Below are 13,113 nucleotides of genomic sequence, written 5' to 3'. Positions count from 1 at the left end.
TTAACTAAGGTTATAACTAGAAGTAAGATACCCAAAGCTAATCATCACAGGATCTCTGTAGAGTCTGAGGAATATTAGTACTTCCAAATTGTGATTCTTCAGACACATTGAATCATATGAAACTGTGATTTCAAGCCTATAAACATGGTCTCCAGCATTATTAAATGCAGTGTAGGGTGGTTCACCTCAAAATATACACACATACAATGTTGTCACAAGATGAATCCCAGCATAGATGCTGACAATATCTCAGTTTAAGTATTAGATGGTGTATTTTTTCTCTTTTTAATAAATCCCAAGATAGATTAGCTCTTTTCCCGTAAATTTAACTCTACAAGTATTGAGGCTGTCTTCTTTCAATGTTCTATTTATCACACAGCTGAATCCACAGCTGAAGTTTTTACACTGCTGTTCAAATCAGCAGTCTATGAGTACTTTAATTGTCCAAGATCCCAAACAGACTTCATGAAATCTCTAGCACTTCTTGATGGAGCATCCCTTTCTTCTTATTTTGGGGAAAGACATAGTCAGCTTTTGGGATTAACAGCAAAGAAGAATAAGAACAAAACAAAACAAAACAAAACAAAAAAAGGGGGGGTCAGAAACAGTAAGCTGCTTTATTAATGTGCAAGTTTTTCTACTAAGCATATTTTCCCTTTTGAAGATTTCTGAATTCTGTGCATTGTACCTTCGGTAGATAGGATGGGTGCCAGGCCATAATACTAAGACAGACTGCTTTAGCCCAAGTTCATGCATATTCACCCTAGGACCACTTCTCTGTATTGCCCCAGTGATCACAGTGTAGTGTATTATAAGTCACAGATCAGAATTCAGCAGTGAAAAAAACCCTACTTTTTGTTATATTAGTCACTCTGAAAATTAGTTTACAACTTTAGGCTGGCAGAAAAAGACAATTGCAAGTGATTGGAAGAACTTACAGTCCCATGACTGTAAATGAGGCTTGAGCCATGGAGCCAGGAGAATGCTGAATTTTATATCACTAGAGTCTATGCTAGTTTTACAAGTGAAATTTCAGATGCAATGAGGAAAAAATAAATACATGAATTACTGCAGTGAAGTTTTCAGATGGCAAGCAGTTTCAAAGAAAATGTTTTGGAAATTTGTGTTATCAGGTCATCCAAACACTGTACAGAGTCCTGAAGCATTTTGATACACATGGGCTATATACCTTAAGCATACATCAGCAGAATCTTCCCATCAGTTCTGATATTGTCTGATTTCACTTGACTAAACTAGCCTTCATGCAAAGATGAAGTTCTCATAATCACAGCACTGGTATTAACTGTGGCAGCTTGTATGTAAAAAATCAGCATCACTGGGGTGCTGTTTGGTAACTGAGTACATCTCATGATTTTCTTATTACCAGCCTCAAAGATATGAAAGAAGACAATGTAGCTCCCTGGTTTATGCTGCTTCCAAAGAAAGAATGCTACACATTCATTGAATTCTGCTGGAGAATACCCGGAGTCAGTGCTCTGACAGCTTGCCATGTAGTTATGGACCAAGCCAGAAACAAGGGTCTGTGCTTTTACAGCACAGTTCTTATCTGTGGCCAGGCTAGTCACAAGGCTGCCACCGCACCATTAAAACTATCATGTTTACTGTGTTCTGGACTGCAGTATGACTATGAGACATGCAGGCTATCAGATGATGGCAAATGCTGTTGGAAGTGGGCTTTTACTGCTTCCTCCTTTGAAACTAGAGTTTGGCTGCTGTTCACTAGCTAGAATTAGGTATTAGGCTTGCAAGACAAGACAAGATCAGCATATTTTTCAAAGGATTTGTTAAAAGTGTTCAGGGAGTATGACTGAATATTTTACTTTCATGAATAGCAGCATATGCTCCAGAAGAGAGAAGGGATCTGTTTGACATATTGCAGCATTCATTTTTCATGAACCCTTAAAGCTTTATTAGTTTTGATGAAACACAAGTCAAAGTTAGGGTTGAGCAACTACCATAGTCAGTACTGAGGCCCCACAGATTTATTAAACAAGCAGGATAGAACAGCAACTGCCACCACTATCAGGGACTATAATGTGGAAAGTCGAATTTGAAGTCATTGAAGGAAAGGGTCAACAGTAAATTGCTAATCTGTACCTTGCAAATGTGTCATGGTAGCAGTATGCAAGAACGTTTAGATTTAAGATCCTAAATTCTGAATATTCATCTTTAAAATTGTCCAAAATACCAAAAGTTAATGAAATTAACTTGTTATTCTTCTCAGAAGTTGTACTATATCTTTTCAGAGGCAGTGACTACTGCACAATGAGGAATATGAAGAGACATTAAAGGATAAAATAATAATAATTATTATTATTATTTTAAAATATTCAAGCTTTCTTTTGTGCCTTGACTGCAAGCCAGAAAGTCAAGGCAGTTACTGGTTTTCCAAAAACAATATGAAGACTTAGTTAGTTTTGTTCTGTAGTTATTACAATAAGCAAAATTTATCAACTCGAAAACTTAATTACCATGAAAACAAAAAAATCCATCTCAACCATTTTCAGACTTTCAATCTTTCTGATTCAGATACTTTCCTCACCTGACAACAAACCATAATTTGTCAGTTATCTTAAGGACCATGAACAGTAATAGGAAACAAGCACAATGTTTGGCTTTGAGCTTGGTAATCACGTCCTTTTTTCAAACTGGGTTTGAAAAGACTGAAGCATTTCAAGCATCTGTTTACAAAGAAAATATCTGAAACAAATAATTCCACAAAAGACAGAGATGATGCTGATAAAAGCAGACAGTTACTCTGTTAAACAAGATCGTGCACACAGAAGCTCTAAGTAAGGAAGCCTAGTGCCAAACAGTAATGCCATTGTAAACATTAGTTTTTCTCCTGCAAATTTTTATGACTAAGATTAGAGCAGCAGAGATGACTGCTGTACCACAGTTAGAAAGCAACACACAGATAGGATACAGACTTGTACTGTTTTCATTTACCAATTCCCAATTCCAGTTTCATCTTGTCACTCTCACAGCAAAGGCAAAACTAACAAGAAATCTCTCCCCTCAACACACACACAAATTAACAGAATTAAAAAAAAAAAAAAAAAACCACAATCAAACTTTTTTTTTTTTTTTTAAACTGCTTTGAGTTAAAGCAACAGGAAGGTTAATACAGCTAGTCTCACCTGCGTGGAATTGTTATGGGCAGATACTTTTCTGCATTAGACAAAGCCTGCAGCCCTTCTGTGACCGCTAATGCAGACACTCGATTCAATACAACGTCTACTGGCTGAGCTAGCTACTAAATATTTGTAACAAATTTAAAGCACGGGGGGAGGGGAGGAGAGACTATAGCAAACAAGTGCAAATAAGTCACCATCCCAAGTGTAAACAAAGTAACTCCCCTGTTATTTTCCCCGCAATCAGTTTCATGAATCTGTAACTCTTTCTTTTTGACAGGCCTGGAGGCAGTGGAGTACCACTGCTCATGGAAAGCACTGCTGACACCAGTAGGAAACTGAAGAATTTTAGGGAACGCTTATTATCATGCTGATTTACATGGGATTTTGTTTGTTTTCCAGAACTAATGCGTTTGGGGCTCAGACTTCAAAAGCTTTACTTATTATGTGAACAACATTTCTCAAATTCTTGAGAGGCCAATGACCATCAGCGGTTGAGCTACAGTTCTGTGCCTGCAGACATGTTTTCCTAAGCAGAAGAAAAAACATAAACAGCAGAGAGTCCAGACATTTCCTTCCATAACTTGATACAAAATTAAACAAAAAAGATTATACTGAATGAAGTAGAGTTAAAAAGCACTTCAGGATGATTCTATTTACAACTACTTTTTGTTTCTTACTTTAAAGAGATTTTGAAGAATTTTTAAGCTGCTTTAAGCACAAAAGCAGCATATACTACAGGAGACACAAGTATGTGCACCCAAGTTCAGCTGTGATAAACTAGAGCACTTCCCTTAATACTGGATTTAGCAATATCATCCCAGATCAGCAGAAAGCTAGGGACATAGTCTTAACAGTGTCAGTACTGTTCTGGATTTGTGCCTGCCATCAGAGTCCGTTTCAGCCAATGAAAGATCATGCTTACCAAGGCTGGGATCATGTACTTTCAATGTAGTAAAAGCTGGAGTACATTTCTTGAAGTTGTGAATCATATTTGGCTTTGAGCTCCAAGGCATAACTGTTGTTGAACTACTGACTTAGACCAAAGTTTAAATGCTCAGAAGCTTTACCAGTGAATATCTGAAAAGTTTCAGTTCTACCTGTGGTGAACTGAAGTTTCAGAACGTTTCAGAACTTCAGAAAGTTTCAGAACTACCTGTTCCACCCTGAACACCACAGCAGAATCATTTACTTTGTCAGGCTGAATATTACAAAGGATGAAAAAAAGGAAGCACAGTTTACCATGGCACAGTGACCCAACACTTCTAAGCATCAGAATTCATGTCCCAGCTTTGAGTCCATGCAGACTACAACGATGCAGTTTTTCTTCCTGGCATGCCTCTATAGCCACCCCAACCTCCCAGGAAAAGGTGAAGGTACTTGCAGCACCCCTGGGAGAAAAAAGACAGGCTGGGTGAAATCATACTGTGGAACACATTTAGCCCATCAGCTGAATCGCACTGACCTCAGCAGAGACCAGAGCTACACTGTTTCTAGCGAGCTTGTGCCAGGGAGCAGGATGAAGCAACAGCTGCACTCCCTCTCTTGGCTCAGCCTCAGGCAACCCCATTGCTGTTCAAAGGTAGTCTGAGGCTAAAGCAATTCACGTCCATGCTGAAGTGCAAGGCAAACAGAGCCTACCACGTTCACAAATTTCACCTGCAGGTGGCAAACCACGTTGAAGTCCTAAGAAAGACCCTATACCTATCTTGCCTGCCTAATTTCAGTCACGTAACATCACTGCAGAGTGGAAAGAGGCAGCAGCTAGGCCAAGCCCAAGCAGCCCCACTGCTGGGGCTGCTCCTCCATGTGCCTGGATGTAGCAGTATGCTCCCAGGTATCAGCTGAGAGAACAGGCTTGTAGCCAGTGTGGACAGCCAGTGAGTTTGAGCTTGAGGCCATTCTAAGTAGAATATCGAGGAAGCCAAAAAGTCTAGAGTTCTCACCCGTGTTCTGCACCAACTCCTTACACATCAGAAGAGCTTTACCTCAAGCTTTTATGGCTGCAAACCAGGAACATTAGCTACTTATTAACTAGGGAGTACATCAACATTTGTTAATATGCAAGTGTAATGTGAGTCAGTGCATAATGAATTGGCTGGATGGCCGCACTCAGAGTTGTGCCCAATATCTCAGTGGCCAAGTGGAGATGGGTGATGAGTGGCATTCCTCAGGGGTGGGTATTGGAACTAGCACTGATTAACATCTTTGTTGGCGACACAGACAGTGGGATTGAGTGTACCCTCAGAAAGTTTGCTGACAACACCAAGCTGTGTGGTGTGGTCGACACGCTGGAGGGAAGGGATGGCATCCAGAGGGACCGAGACAGGCTTGAGAGAAGGGACCATGCAAACCTCATGAAGTTCAGCCAGGTCAAGTGCAAGGTCCTGTGCATGGGTTGAGGCAATTCCATGCACAAATACAGGCTGAGTGATGAGTGGATTGAGAGCAGCCCTGTAGAGAAGGATTTGGGGGTAGTAGTGGATGGAAAACCGACTGTGAGCCAGCAATGTGCACTCACAGCCCAGAAAGCCAACCATATCCTGGGCTGCATCAAAGAAGTATGACCAGCAGCTCGAGGGAGGGGATTCTCCCCCTCTACTCCGCTCTTGTGAGACCCCACCTGGAATTACTGCATCCAGCTCTGAGGCCCCTAACATAAGAAGGGCATGGACCAGCTCAAGCAGGTCCAGAAAAGGCCATGAAGATGATCAGGGGCCTGGAGCACATCCCTTATGGACAGGCTGCAAGAGTTGGGGTTGTTCAGCAATCAGAATGACATTTACTATATGAAGAATTCCAGAAAAGTTTCACTTCCCAAAACAAATTTAAAGCAATATTTAAAAAACAAGATAAAACAAAAAACATCCTAACTGCAGTTTTTTCAAGGGCTGTGTGACAACAATTAGTCTTTAGATCAAAGGCAGCTCAAGATAGATACAATCATTCATCTCTTCAGAATAACTCTAAATGTTCACATTTTCTACATCATTTGTAATGGCTGTAATGGGCATAAAAGCTTCTGTCTACGTCTGTTTCGTGAGAATCGATAAGACTTTTAATCATAGGATGAAAAAATATTACTGCAGAGTAAATTAAACCAAAACAGAAACACACACAATTTGTATTATGTTTAGGGAGAAGATTCTTTCTTGGCTGATTCAACACCTGGAAACACGTGTAGTGTTCCCAGCTACAAAACACTGTGACACGGAGTTCACAGTCATATTCTGGGATGCTTTCTCAGATTTAATGTTTAAACTCAGGAGGAAAGGCAAGCAAAGAAAATGGAAAATTGTAGGTTGGGTTGTTTTTTGGTTTTGTTATTGTTGGTTTGTTTCATGCAAAGGAAAGAACAGGAAAGAGTGCATTCTTTTTTTTTTTTTTTCTTTTATCCAAAAGTCATGGCACAGAAATTAATCACATAGACAGTGCATGCACATGTACATAATCTCACCTTGGAACAATGAGAGACATACAAATTTGCATAGTTAGCACCAGATTTTTAGAGATGCAAACAACTTCATTCGAAGTTTCATTAAAAGGTAGGACTCACACTCATTTTGAATTGTTGGTATTTCTTTCCATATGACCCATTACAACTAAAAAGAGATGTTCCAAAAGGAGAATAAAACAGAATCTCTCCCCATTAGAGAATAAATATATATTTATTTCTTCTTTTTGTTTTTACAACCTCCATCATTCTCTGAATACAGTTCTGATACTGTATTTGGCCCATGGCAATATACCAAAGGAAAGTTAATGAATTCCATATAAACCTATTTATGGTTATTTATTTGCATAGCCAATGTATGGTTATTTATTTGCATGCTTCTAAGCTTATTCAACTGACAGTAAAGGAGATATTTCATAGAACACACACAATTTGAACCAATGTGAAGCCTTTCCGGTTGCACACAGAAAAAGCAACAAAGTTAATAGAAGGACATTTTCCACAGGTGACAGATAAAAAAAAAATACTGTTCTCTACTGTTGAGCAAAAGCATGCAAACCTCTGAACACAAATAAGCATTTCTGCAAGAAGACTTCATGTTGGAAAGAGACCCCAACTAGTATCATCAAAGCAAAACACACCTCTTGAATGTAATGCACGTCTCAGCACCTGGGATGTATCATACCATAGTAACATATAGACTTGATAGATTGAATCAGGCTTGTTACTTCATTTAAAACTCACCTCACACAACTGGATATAAAAAGATTACAATACTGGTAGTATTATAGGGTCTTGTTATCAAAATATTGAGTTCAATGGCACACAGTGCAGAGCTTGCTGGACACACCTATAGTAACACTAGGTGTGCAGTACCATGCAGAGATAAAAGATGGGGTCCCCGATAGCTCTGCTGTAGTATTAAAGCAGCACAACATCCAACCTAGGCAGCCTTAGCCTCTCAGCCACCACTTTCCCCTTCTGAAGATGGCTGGATTACTTCTCTTCACGTTTCTGTATTCTGTGGTGTATACATCTCCTGAGATTTAAAGCAAATACACCCCTACACATTGAGCCCGTTGCAGGGGAAAAGAAAGAAAAATATTAAGTGTTCCTCAGAAAAACAGCAAAGCCTGCCTGCTGAGGTAAGCATCAGAGAACTAACCCTTAACCCCTCCCCCACTGTTCACTGTCACACCCAGGGGCAAAGATAAATTGCAGTAGGAAGGTTTGTTGAAGTTTATTTAAGAAGTTACTGCCATCAGCTGTTATTCTCACCTTCCTGTCAGAGATTACAATGCCTGGAGCAGAGTCTGCAAGACAAGCATGTGCCTCGAGCTCAGCTTAAACTAGTGACAAATGTTTACCATACCCTGACATACTAGCCTTTGGTCTGAAGAAGCTGAAGCATCCCTGCCAATTCTGAAGTGGGGACACTGGCCTTCAGAGGGCAGAGGGCTTCTGGGCAAGCACCTCCGTACAGGCAGCGATGATTCCTTCATGGTGTAACGTGCTCCCTCCCTGGAATTGTTCAAGGCCAGGTTGGACAGAGCTTTGACAAACCTGATCTAGTGGAATGTGTCCCTGCCCATGGCAGAGAGGTTGGAACTAGATGATCTTTTAAGGTCCCTTCCAACCCAAACCATTCTATGAAGAAAAATAACTTCAGGGACAAGAAATTAGGGTTATGGTGAATGGTCCAACTACAGTACAGAAGGAGGACCCATGTTCCAGTCTCTGTGTGGGCCCCTTCCCAAGTCTGGGAGGCTCTGAGTGACAGTGGGACTGCAAAGACATTTATCAGATAAGGTATTTTGGGGCTGCCTTATCATGCAGGATGTTGATTGGAGAAGTTCATACATAGCAAAACAACAGAAACAGACTTCAAAATATTCCACTACACTCACATATGAACGGACATAGTTTCCTGGATTGTCAGAGGAATACTCATTTTTCTCAGGCAAACTTTTAGCTTTATTACCCAGTACTCCAGCCTTTCTAGCTTGTGTTTCTGTCAACTTTCATCCTGCCAACTTCAGTGACTGCAGTCATCTCTAAATGCTGCGGTCAAATGGTCAAAGAAATATTCCAAGCCTCAAAACAGATTGCTGTACATCCCTCATGAGGTAAAAGGATGATCAACTACAGAAACAGGATTTCACAGAACTAAAATGGGAATATCCAAAACTCATACAACTGTAGAGGCCACTCCTTCACTTAACTCTGTAGCCAAATACTGTGGCACTTCAGGCAATAAGCCTTGATAAAGTTTCAGGTAGACAAGTAAAAGCTGCATCTCTTTCTATCTAGCATCACCCTTCCATAGGTACAGGTCAGACATTTAAGTTTGACATCATGTTCGCTTTCTTAGTACATCCAGAACAGAAAGATTCTCTGCAGCTATGGTAAGAGCACAAAGAGGCTGAATCACTCAACCTGTAACATCACTGACCAAGCCACGCTCACCTTTTCACTATGTCTCTTAAGCTGTTTATGATGCACTACAGTGCCTGTGATTTGATTTCCTGCATGGGATAATTCTGAAGAATTTTAAAAATCCTCAGTTAACTCCTAGGCTCACTGTTCCTGTGTAAAATTGCTTTACTTTATGCAAAAAAGCTTTACACTAATGCCCAGAATCTGTGGCTTTCAGTCTAAAAATATTGTCTCTTTTTCTTCCCAGAAATACAGTCAATATATGCAAACATCTTTGTTCCTTCTCTGTTAGGTAGATGCCATCATCAGCTTCTGCATAACATCCATTACTTTGTTGATAGCTTGTTTCTAGCACAGACTGAGCAAAGAGACCTCATCTTTCGGTTATCAAACCCTTATTTCACAATTAGTTCTAAGTTTGCTCTTGGAAATGCTGTAGTTCCCCTTTAGCGAAGCATCTTAGAAAGTTTAGTGCTTTCTTACGATGAGGGTCATTCTGTATTACCCACTAGTCTGCAATAACTAACTAAAGGCATAAGTCACACTTCCATCCATGATGAGATTTCAAATGATGGGAAGTTCGGAATGAGTACACTCAAGGAGAAAAGAGATGTCATACTCTTATTATGGAATACAGGTGGTTTTGCAGCTCTCTTCTCAGTGATTTGCTGAAAAATCACTTAATGTGCCTGTAGACAGGAAAAAGAGGTTCCTGTCGATCTTTTTCTTTGCACTCTGTCCTTAAATTTTGCTGCTTTTGTTGTCAAAGGTACCAATTCCAAGAATCACTGTATTATAGATTTATACTAAAGATAGATAACCTTGCTTGGGGGTGGGGTGGGGGGTGTCTTATGACTTTAAGTAAGCAGCTACCATTTCAGGCAGAGTGGGGAAAAAGGGAAAATTTTAACAAAGACCCCGTGTTACTATTCACAATGAGATGGACCTCACTTTAAGCATTATTAGATACTTACTGGTTAAGGTTCCAACCAATAAACCAGGAGATCACTACAGGCAAGCATCTTTTAAAAAATTCTCACTCTCAGAGCAAGAGGAACTGCTTTTCAAGGTTCTGCCCATGGTGTACAGAAAGTAAATGTACATGATAATACATATCTTCAGTCTGGGAAACATCTGCTCAATATCTTACACAGGCAGTAATAAAACTTTTTTAGATATCTTCTCTTTAGAAGTAAACACACAGTAACTTCCTAACACAGAAGGTTCATCATGAGCCATAGGATTGCTCATATTAAAACGCATTCTTAATGTTCTTGGTTAAGAACTGGATAGATGCCATCATCCCAATCCAACACATATCCTGCAAAAAAATAATATGGCAACAATGAACTGTATATATAAAATATAGAAATTTAAAAGGACCAATTTTTCAAAGATTAAAGAAATTGCAGGGTAGCAAATTAAGAATGTTGCATATATATGAGCAATTATCAGATTCATCATTTTTGGATAATGGCTTGATATGTATTCAAAAACAGGAGGAAGGGAGAACCCACCAATAAACAATACAGAGCAAGAAAACAAGATGAGTGTTAACAAAAGTTCTCAGGAAACAATGACAGATCATTGTATACAAAATGAGGGCTGAAAGAGGTGGCACACTAAAATCCATGGTAATGAAAATCCAATATGAAATTTAGGTCCACTGTTAGCTGATACCAACGAGATAAATAAATAAATAAAAACCCAAACAAAAACCCCCCAACAAAAACCAACCAACAAACACCACAAAACCCACCACAAAACAAAACAAACAAAACCAAAACCATCCCATGAAGTGAAAAGTGCAATGGATACTTTTTGTCCCTTTGCAGAACTAGGAAGATACAATTACTCCATATGACACTGTTAAAGGAACCAGAAATTACCCCATCACTACCATGTAGTAGGAGGAAATGAAGCAGCAAGTACTAAGATAAAGACACTTTGCCTCAATGTGCCAGCATTAAATTTCAGAAGTTTAAAGGTTCTGACTGAGGATTTCTCTCAACATCAATTTTAGACATACCACAGGAATTGGGGAAAACTCCAAAGGATGGGGCAAATGTCATTACAGCCTATTTCTAAAAAAGATAAAAGGGAACTACAGAGATGTTCAGTTAAAAAAGAAACAATAACTGGAGCAATACAAGAATAAAAAAGCTATTAAAAATGTTCATGTTAGAAGAGCTACTTACTAAAATATTAAAACAACAGAAAAGCAACATAAATGCTTAATTAAAATAATTGTTTTTACTTAACACCATTTTTAAAAAAAATTAAGGATGCTCGCATTGTCAGGGTAACATTGCAGTTAAGGCAGTTAATTTGGGATGCCTAACAATGAATTAATGCTAAAATACTAACACATTCAGCATGGTTTTCAAAAAAGTATATACAGACAAATAAATGTCTCTGCTTTTTGACAGCTTGCAGGTCTGGTTGCTAAAAGTGACTTATGGTAATACAATTAAGTTTCTCTTAATACGCGTAACTTATCATTAAAAGATGCTTTGACCAAATAGTGCCAAATAAAGGCATACATTACAGATTAAAAAGTTATTCCCCTGGCTAATCTCAAAATGTTGCTACTGGAAAGAAATCCATACAAAGACTATTTTGAACACTCTCCTTTGTAACAATTACTGGTTCATAATTATTCAATAAACCTTTAATGGATACTAAAAATGATATAAAGTGTGTGCTGGACATAAGAGGGTTGCAGAAGTATCCAGGCATCTTACTATTACAAAGTGATATTAATCACTGATAAAATTATCTTGGTCCTACAAGATGACCTGAATGCAAAAGTTTGCAAAGGTAGGCCACATTCCAGACAAGAGGTGCTCACTCCAGAATGCAGCAACTTAACATTTTAAATAACTGTCTCAAGCTCTCAGTACAATGCAGAGAAGGTGTGTGCGTAATACAATAATAGGACTATTAGTAGAAATGGAAATAATTTTGCGTTGATGAGTACACTATTATGCTTACCCTCAGAAGGGTTACAAAAAATACTGGGGATATACAAAGAAATCGCTAGTTCCTGGTTGCGTACTAATACACACAAAGAACATATTTATTACACATTTGTCAATCTTGCTAGCAGAGATGTAACAAAATCCCCTGAATGGGAAGTTAAAAAACCCAACAACAACAAAGGTTGTGAGCTTCCTCAATATTTGGGTGACTTATCAGGGGATGAAATGGACTCATCATCATATGAGAATTTAAAATAAGACTAAACTTTTAAGAAGCATTCTTTAACACATCTCATGAGCAAAACAAAGTTTTTTCTTGTGAAAGACAGACTATACATGGACTTAGCGGCACTTTCTATCTTCGGAGCCCGTGAATCCCCCAGTTTCCTAATGCCAGCTCATATGGATATGAGAAAAAGTATGTCTGTGTGTCTGCAACGTGTCCACATACTCACCTTGATTAATTTTAATAATATCTATTGACTCGGGGGCTTCCTCTGCTTGCTCAAAAAGCTCACGATTCTCTGCCATAGTGCTAAACCAGGTGTTTTTTGAGTGGAAAAGGTACAGCAGCTTTCTTTAGAACCATCAGACGCCAGTCACCAGCTTGAACTTGGACAGAACCGCAATACTCACAAGTTTTCCCCCTCAGGGCACACTTCTAACTCCCTTGCTCTGAGCATTGCCGGATCACTCTGTTGCTGGCTGAACGCAAGCCAGTTTCCCTGTTCAGGTCTGGAGTTAGAGCGGTGAACATGAAGTATCTGGCCAAGCCAGACCAGAGGCTTTTGGCTGTGTCTTGCTCTAAGCTCCCAACCTGGCTGGGAGCTGGAAGAGGCTTCTTAGTAAAACACGCCAGCAAGAGTTTTGCTACTCCCTAACGCTCGGTTGGTACCATAGGACGCGCAGTCCTGCTGGGTAACACACTGTGGTGACTGAAAGAGCTGGCATAAGGGCCTGAATTTTCTCTCACACCTCCTCCATGTGCGGCATGCTCCTGAAGACCAGGCTCTTGCCCCCATTACCTGAGGTGCCCCTCGCGGCCATTTTCCTGTCTCCACATCCTTTCTCGAGACTCCCCTCGCAG

The 13,113-nt window shown here is 39.5% G+C and overlaps 1 protein-coding gene across 2 annotated transcripts in view; it reads right to left on the bottom strand.

Annotated features, from left to right (window-relative positions):
• The window catches only part of MAP3K15 (mitogen-activated protein kinase kinase kinase 15), a 90,676-nt gene that overhangs the window by 76,923 nt on the left and 640 nt on the right, over positions 1–13,113 (bottom strand). The window lies entirely within an intron of this gene.

The sequence above is a fragment of the Athene noctua genome, chromosome 1 (assembly GCF_965140245.1).
Source record: "Athene noctua chromosome 1, bAthNoc1.hap1.1, whole genome shotgun sequence".
Lineage (NCBI taxonomy): Eukaryota > Metazoa > Chordata > Aves > Strigiformes > Strigidae > Athene > Athene noctua.
The sequence above is the reverse complement of the archived record's forward strand: the minus strand, read 5'-3'. Positions and strand labels throughout refer to the sequence as shown.